The 8,154-nt window shown below is 36.7% G+C and overlaps 1 pseudogene; it reads left to right on the forward strand.

Moving 5' to 3' along the window:
- The first annotated feature begins 5,593 nt into the window (after positions 1-5,593).
- On the forward strand, positions 5,594-7,545 carry LOC102474725 (nuclear speckle splicing regulatory protein 1-like; annotated as a pseudogene).
- The last annotated feature ends 609 nt before the right edge of the window (positions 7,546-8,154 follow it).

Genomic DNA, 8,154 nt, shown 5'->3' on the forward strand with positions numbered 1-8,154 from the left:
TATCAATATCTCTAAGCAGTAATAGATTTTTAAGATTTTCATTGACTTAATTATTTCTGGTAGCGTTTCTAATGATTTTATGTGAAACTCATTTCACCCTCCACATTTCACCTCTGGCTAACATTAAGCCCCTTTTATTGTCTTGTGATTCCTATTTCGTTTTCAAAAGTTAAAATGGCCCATTTACTCTTTTAAAGGACTCATTATCGGAACCAGTTTCAAAAAGGATTGTGTGGCAGTTGAGAAAAGAAAGGTATGAGATATCTCTTTTTGTCTCTTGCAGGTTTACTAAGAAAGAACACTTGAAAATGGATTATACATAATTACTTCTCAAGGAGCTTTTTAAAATCCAATTACGAGATTTCTAATTTAAGTGGAAAAATGGAGGGAGAAAAAGCTCCAGTCTCACTGAAATTCAATGTGCTATTTTATAGAATATGGAGTCCATCTTGGGAGTTAACTGTGGGAGGACTTTGTAATAGCACTGTCTGCCTTTAACAGGATTCCACAGATAGCATTATGATGAATCTCCTGTATGTGTTCATTTAATTTCAGGGGTTGCTGCACTAAACAATAAACCAAATTTGAGAGCCTGAATCCGGATGTGTCTTGTCACTTTCTTTTCCAGTCAGTTCAATCAAATGTCATTCTATTCAATTGAATATAGATGGGGAGAACTTCAAGTGAGAGAAAAATTCAACCTGAGTGACAGATTTTCTCTAAAGTTACTTTTGTTTGGTTTCATCTTTTTTTCTTCTTTCTTTTCTGTGAAACCACACAATGAAATGGAAATCAGGATGTCAATCCTACCACTGCTTGCTGCGTCCGCCATAGGCTTTCAGATCAGTAAAGGTAGTTGGTTCCCAGGTGTCTCATGTGGTCCCGCATGCTGGGCACGGCACAGATTCGGGGAGCACCACTTCCATCGCCTGCTCTGTACATGTCACTGTCTAGGCTGTGCAGCGCCCCCCTCACCCAACTGTAAACAGAAACCCTGTCCACTTTCCCCATCATGAAAAAAACATTTACCTCCTCCTTTGTTTCAAAGGAACATAAAGAATAATAGTCACAGAAGTTGGCTTTTTTTTTTTTTTGTATTATTATTTTTTAACATGAGCTGTGAGATACCGAGAAAGAGAGAAAGAAAGGGAAAGTGAGAACGCAAGCTACCAGGTCCATGACCTGAATCTCGGTTGGCCATGGCAAAAGTTTTTTTTTTTCCGCTATAGGGCGCGTGCGCTCGCCAGACAGACAGAGAGAGACATAGAGACAGAAAGCGAGAAATCACCCCCCAGGGGGGATGGTCACGCCGCAATCTCTTCTCCTCCATTCTCCTCTCGGGATCTTGGGCACGCACATACACGCGCCCGGCGTGAGATTTAAGCCACCGGGTCCGGGACACGAACTACGGTCGACTACGTGGGAGTCCAGCGACATAGCCATTACGCTAACTGCTGGTTCCCGCCTTTCGCTAAGTTTTTGATTTATTTTTTTTTTCTTTTTTTGGAGAGGTTTTCGCTATAGGGTGCGTACGCTCGCCAGACAGACAGAGAGAGACATAGAGACAGAAAGCGAGAAATCACCCCCCAGGGGGGATGGTCACGCCGCAATCCCTTCTCCTCCATTCTGCTCTCGGGATCTTGGGCACGCACGCACACGCGCCCGGTGTGAGATTTAAGCCACCGGGTCCGAGACGTGAACCGCGGTCGACTACGTGGGAGTCCAGCGACATAGCCATTACGCTAACTGCTGGTTCCCAAAAGTTTTTGATTTATGACTTTAGCACTATCTGAGGGTACTGCAGGGAATCTAGGCTCCAAACTGATAAATTTGGGGAGGCAAATTATTCAAACTCTTTGGGTCTCAGTTTCCTTATTTGTGAAATTTAAATAATAATAATAATAATATCTATTTTTTTCCCTGCCACTCAGGACTACTGTGAAGATTAGCTCTATGTAATTAAAAAAATAAAGGACTAGATAAATGTTTTCTAATATTATTACTATTATTATTAGAATGTGCCAGAGACAATGCATGGGTTCTTGACCATCTTGGTGAAATCTGTGTAACATTCTATAGCAGTGAGAGCTATTAAGTTCTAACATTAAATTGTTAATTAAAACAAAGTCATATTACACTAGGGTTTCTACAAGAATTTAATATTGTAATGATTACAGGCACTTTGTCTTTTAAACATTCACAGATTTGAGTAAATATTATAAGTATATTGCACTATTACACTATTCTAAGCATTAATTGCGTTATATTTCATCTTTTCATTCCTACTTATAAATGGGACTGTTTTATTCAAAAGACCAGCTCTAAGTGAGTTAGTAGTATCAAGTTAAAGACAAAATTAAAACAATAAGTTTATTTTTATCTTTATGCTTTTATTTTACAAGAGTCTCACTTGGTTGCAACCCTCCTGCCTAAGTTTCTTGAGTAGCTGGGACTATCGGTACCTGCCATTGTATCCAGCATTTTGTTCAAATGAACCCAGAATGAATTTATGACCCAGAATGAGGTCTCCAATGTGACCTCAGACTACTGAGTGACAGCATCAACTTGTTCATGTTATTGCAGCTTGGCCTAAAACAATAATTTATTTTAATTACTTGTTTTTACAAATATTCATTTGGAGGTATCATATGTGGTTTTAAGTCCTGTACACATTTTGACTCATTTAGCCTCATAGAAACTTCCTGAACTAGGTGCTGTTACTATCTGTGTTTTGCTGATGGAGAAATTGAAGCAATCAGAGTTTAAGTAATTTGCACAGGTCACAAAGTTAAGGGTTAGAGCAGGATTTACATCCCGGACATAAGGTCTGAATCTTGCTCATTAGCACTGACTTGTTATCAGTCATGGAGTTTCCTAAAGCCTTGTATAGGAAAATGCTGTAAAACATATGGATAATATGCAAAGATACCCGTAATTTTCTATAGGCATCTTGTTGATTTACATGTGTACAAATAAGGTCAAGACTAAAGGTCAGATTCTCAGAGAGAATTCTCTAGGTAAATCAATGCTGTTTATTTATTGAGCTAATGTATCCTGTGGGCTAGAAAAACAAAAGCAAAAACATAAGAAGGATAAGCAATATCAGCACCTCAAGAGAATCATTCTGTGCTCCCAACTGCTGACCAGAACTCCTTTTTGAATATTCATACAACTACTAAAGCACATGGGATGGTATCACAAAATGAGATTCTTCCACTCCAGTTCAATTTTTCCTAAATAAATAAATGTCTTGTTATTGAGGGCAAAAGTCTTCACCGAGTTAGAAAAACTACCATATGGACATTTACATGTGTATTGTTTGTAATTATGTGGCAGTCATGTTTTATTATAGCTGTATTAATACTGTGGTCAAAAGAATTCTGTCACTTGGAATTATTGCATAGTCTACACTAGACTACACCCAACTCTTTGTACCATAGTCCAACCCTTATTATTCTTTCAAACTTTGGACACTCAAGTGAAAATCAAGTGACTGGTTTTCTCTGGTTAGTTTAGTTTGATTCTATCATTTTTCTTCTTTATTTTCTGCGAAACCACTCGATGAAATGGAAATCAGGATAGTAATTCTACCACTGCTCGCTGTTTTATTTGCTTTGCTTTTGAGAGGAATTTAAAAAAAAATATTTATACTAGAATTTTCCATGTCTCACTTTATGACTTCCAGTTAACAGTTATATAAGTCTATATGCAAAGTGCTGTCATATGAGAGCACATTTTTGCACATTTTTAAAAGTAATTGGAGCTCATAATAGAGTTCTCTGTGAGTCGCATTAAAACTTTCAGTTAAACTCTTCTCCATTTTCAATGGCTCAGTCATTCCTGAATCACCTTTCTTTCAGTCTATAAACATCTACTGATATCTTTGACTAAGGATTCCTAGAAATAAGTTTTGATTTTTTTTCCAAAACAGACTTGATTCTTTTTGCTGTTTCTAGAACTAATCTACTCATTGAGAGTTGCTTTGAATGGAGAAAACGTGAAAATTGATTAGAATTTTGAAGGTTTCACTTAGATTCATAACTATTGATGCTAGAAACTTAAGATGTTGGGTCAATGGTAGTTTTCCTCAGCACCTTCTGTTTATTTTATGGAGGTTATCTTTGAAAGACAAGCATAATTTAGGACAAGATGAGGTCTTTAATTTTACTGGATTCTACTTTTGCAGGTGCAATGAGGCATATACAAGGTTCTAACCTGAGTTCTGCTATCATTTCATTAGATAATTAGTAATTTGTTACATAATAAATGTCTACAATAAAATATATTAAAATATTTTAAAAACATATTCATGTCAAACATAAGTAAATAGAATTAGAGATTTACTAAGTTAGATTAGTAGTTGACCCAACTGATCATATCAGGACATCTACATATGTAAATATTTCTTGATCCAGCACAGCAATGAAAGATTTTTCTCTTCTCTAGACTTTCTCTGTAAGTAATGTTATTTACTCTGATGACTCCTTATATGTGCATCTTTGGCCCTACTCTTGCCCATGAATGCCATCTTGTTACTCCACTCACCCACTTGACATTTCTGCTCAGATTTCTAATTGATGATACAAACAGAACAGGGACAAAACTGAACTTTTGATTTTTATCTCAATTCTTAAAAGAGTCATGGTTAATTTTTTTCTTCTTACCTCCATATCTAATCCATTAACAAGTGTTATTTACTCTATAGTCAAAAATACTCTGCATCTATTTTGCTTTCTCTTCCTCACCATCACCCAAATCAAATTTACTATCATTTCTTACCTAGATTAATAAAATGTTTTGATGTTCACCCTACTCCAACCCTTACTATAATGCATTCTTCCCATAATAGCTAGAATAAACTTTGAAAAATAAGTCAAACTTTCAACAAATACTCCTGGGGCATTTGGGTACTCATGAGCAAGATCAACGAACCCATCAACCAACCAAAAAACCTTACCTAAAATTCACACCTTATTTAAAGTAAAATTTAAAAAAATATCAAAGTAGAATATGCCCTTAAATGAAACACACTATTATAAAGGTCTCATAAAAGGAGGGGAGGGAGATGTTTAGAATATAGAGGCAAGGAAATAATTCTTTGACTTGAGACTAAAACATGATTCATGAAAAGAAAAATATGGTAATTTGAACCTCATAAAAAAGTAAACTTTTGATTTGTGCAAGATCATGTGAAAAGACTGAAAAGACAGACTTGGGAAAGAACTACTTTCCAGGCTTATATCTAATAAAAGACCATCATGTAGCATATATAAAAATCTCTCAAAATTTAACAATTATAAATCCAGGTGAAATCAACAGTTAATAATCCAGGTAAAAAATTAGCAAAAGATACACAGATAAATATTTTACTAACGAGGATATAGAGATGGCAAATAAGCACCTGGAAACAAGTTTAAAACCATTAGCCACTTTGGAAATGCAAATTAAGACCACAATAAGATATCACTGCATACTAATTAATATGGCTAGATGAAAAATAGTGGTGATACCAAATGAAGCCTGTATTAGTTCTCTCACTATCAAAAACACCAAACACTAAACTGTGGGAAAGCATTTAATTGGTAAAGTAAATATGTATATTAGTAGGCAGCGCTGGATAAAAGTGATGGAAGGCAGTACCGAGCCACTCAATTTACAAATGCTCTTAGTAATATTTGTTGAAGATGGGACTCCAGGCAGGCAGTATGGGCTTAATTTGCCAAAGAAAACAGAGCCATTGCACCCTGTTTTGCAAAACCCGTCTGTATTTGGGAATGATTCTGAAGATGATCACGAGTAGGGTAAGAATATTATAGAAGTAGCTGGGAGAACCCAGTTTATCAAGATAAGGTAAGACTTCCGCGAGTCAAAGCCTTCAGTGGGAAACTGCTAAGAAACAGGCCATAAAACAATCAAAACTGGAAATCCAGAAGGCCCTGGCAGAAGATTCCACTGTGTATGAATATGACAGTATTTATGAAGAAATACCGGGAAAAAAGGAGGAAAATAATCCCAAATTGCTTTTGGGAAAAGATCAAAAGCTTAGGTATATTCATAACTTACTAAAAGCAGTTGAGATCAGAAAAATAGAACAATGAAAAAGAATGGAAAAGAAAATACAGAGAGAATGAGAAATAGAAAAGGGAAAATTTGATGATAAAGAAGCATTTGTGACATGCATATCAGAAAAATCTGCAGGAGAGAGCTGAAGAGGAAGAATGAGGACAGAGGGCTGCTGCACCAGAAGCACATTTGGATGCAAGCAGAAAGATCTCAGTGGGTTTTGTAGGCACCTGTTAAATCATACAGTCGGTGAAGAGGAAGTACCTAAATGCTGCTTTCGTGAAGTCAGAGCTGGGATAAAGGAGAATTCAAGGGGTTACTCTGATGAAATAAGTTCAGAAAACAGAATGCTACATGAGAAATGCCATCTCCAGACCAGTATGAAACTAGAGGAAAACCCAGAGGCAGACAGTGACGTTGATGCTAAGGGCAGGGATGATGATGAAATGAAAGAAAATAAAGTGTACCGCAGAAGGGAAAAAGTCACAGAGACCTTGGACAATGACTCTAAGCATCACAGAAATCAAACTCATGGCCATCTAGTGAAGAAAGATGGCATGCTACCATATGCCACATAACAACTTCCAGGTCAACAGGTCATGAGAAAAGGGAAGAGGAGCATTCAAGAGGCAATCCAGAGACCAGGAGGGCAATTATTCCGACCGTGATTATAGAAAAGAAAAGGATTCTTATAGCACAGAGAGGCTAGTCATAGAGATTCCCAATGGAAGAAGAACGAAGAAGAAGACAAACTGAGGGGAAGAGATCCAAGACAAAGAAATGACTGAGACTAGAAACGAGAGGACTATTCCCCAAGAGAGCAAGGAAGAGATAGGCAACGAGATGATCGTGATCGACACAGTGAGAAGGGAGGCAAGAAAGAAGAGAAAACAAAGAAAAGGAAAACATATGAAAGGGAGCAAGGAAAAATATGAACATAATAATAAAGACAGAGAGAGAGAAAATGAGAGCTAAATGTTCAGTCTTCAGAAAGGAGTCAAGACAGAATGGAAAGCAACCCAGATCTAGGGCAAAGGATAAGTTTCTTGATCAGCAAAGATCCAACAACATGAGAAACATAGAAAATAACAATGAAAGAAACCAAGAGAAAGCCTCTTGTTCTGAAGCATCACTGGGAACAAAACACAGCTTCACATAGGAAAGACAAGAGAAGGGCAAAAAACAAGAGGGACCTCTTGAGGCAGTGAGCAAGTTTGCAATAAAGAAACTGCAATGTCAGCTGGGGGAAGGAACTTGGCCAGACAAATGGCATGGGTTAATGCAAAGACTGTATTGAGAAAGAAGATGATTGATAACTGCCTCAATAGAAAGATGTATAAAAACACCAAAAAGTGGAACTCCTGGAAACTGCTGTGTGAAAGCATAAAGGAATATGTTAACAATGGTTGGGAAGATATTTTGAAATATATTTTTAAAATTAATTTTGGGTTTAGATCTAAAATGTCAGTCCTTTTATCTTGAATGCTTGGCTAATTTTATTATGGTACTTACCTACCAATGCTACATTCTTAACAGTATTCAGTAAACCATGTGTACTAGATCCTTATAGATACTTTATGAGGAAAATTGGTTCTATTATAAACATTAGAAAATAATGTTTAAATTCTCCTAATTTTGGTTTTGTTGCCAGGAACTGTTTTATAAAAAATGTATTTCGGAGGGATCAGCAGTTGGCATAATAGCTATGTTGCTGGACTCTCATGTAATCGACTGCGGTTCGAGCCCTGGACCCAGTGGCTTAAACTCACGCAATGGCACATGTGCGTGCATGCCCAAGATCCTGAGAGGAGAATGGAGATGGGATTGCTGCATGGCCATCCCCCGGGGAGTGATTTCTCGCCTTCTGTTTCTCTGTTTCTCTCTGTGTTTCTGGCGAGTGCATGTACCTCTATAACAAAAACCTCTCAAAAAAATGTATTCCAGATAAAAATATGTGGATTTGAACAACAAAGTAAAAAACACTGTTTTATGTTTTTTGGACATTATTTATTTATTTTTACATTTTCCCACATTTACTTTACATATAAAAAAATTTGCTCATACTCCATATTTTTTTTTTTTTTTTTTTTT

Source organism: Tupaia chinensis, unplaced genomic scaffold (genome assembly GCF_000334495.1).
Source record: "Tupaia chinensis unplaced genomic scaffold, TupChi_1.0 Scaffold150006_1, whole genome shotgun sequence".
Lineage (NCBI taxonomy): Eukaryota > Metazoa > Chordata > Mammalia > Scandentia > Tupaiidae > Tupaia > Tupaia belangeri.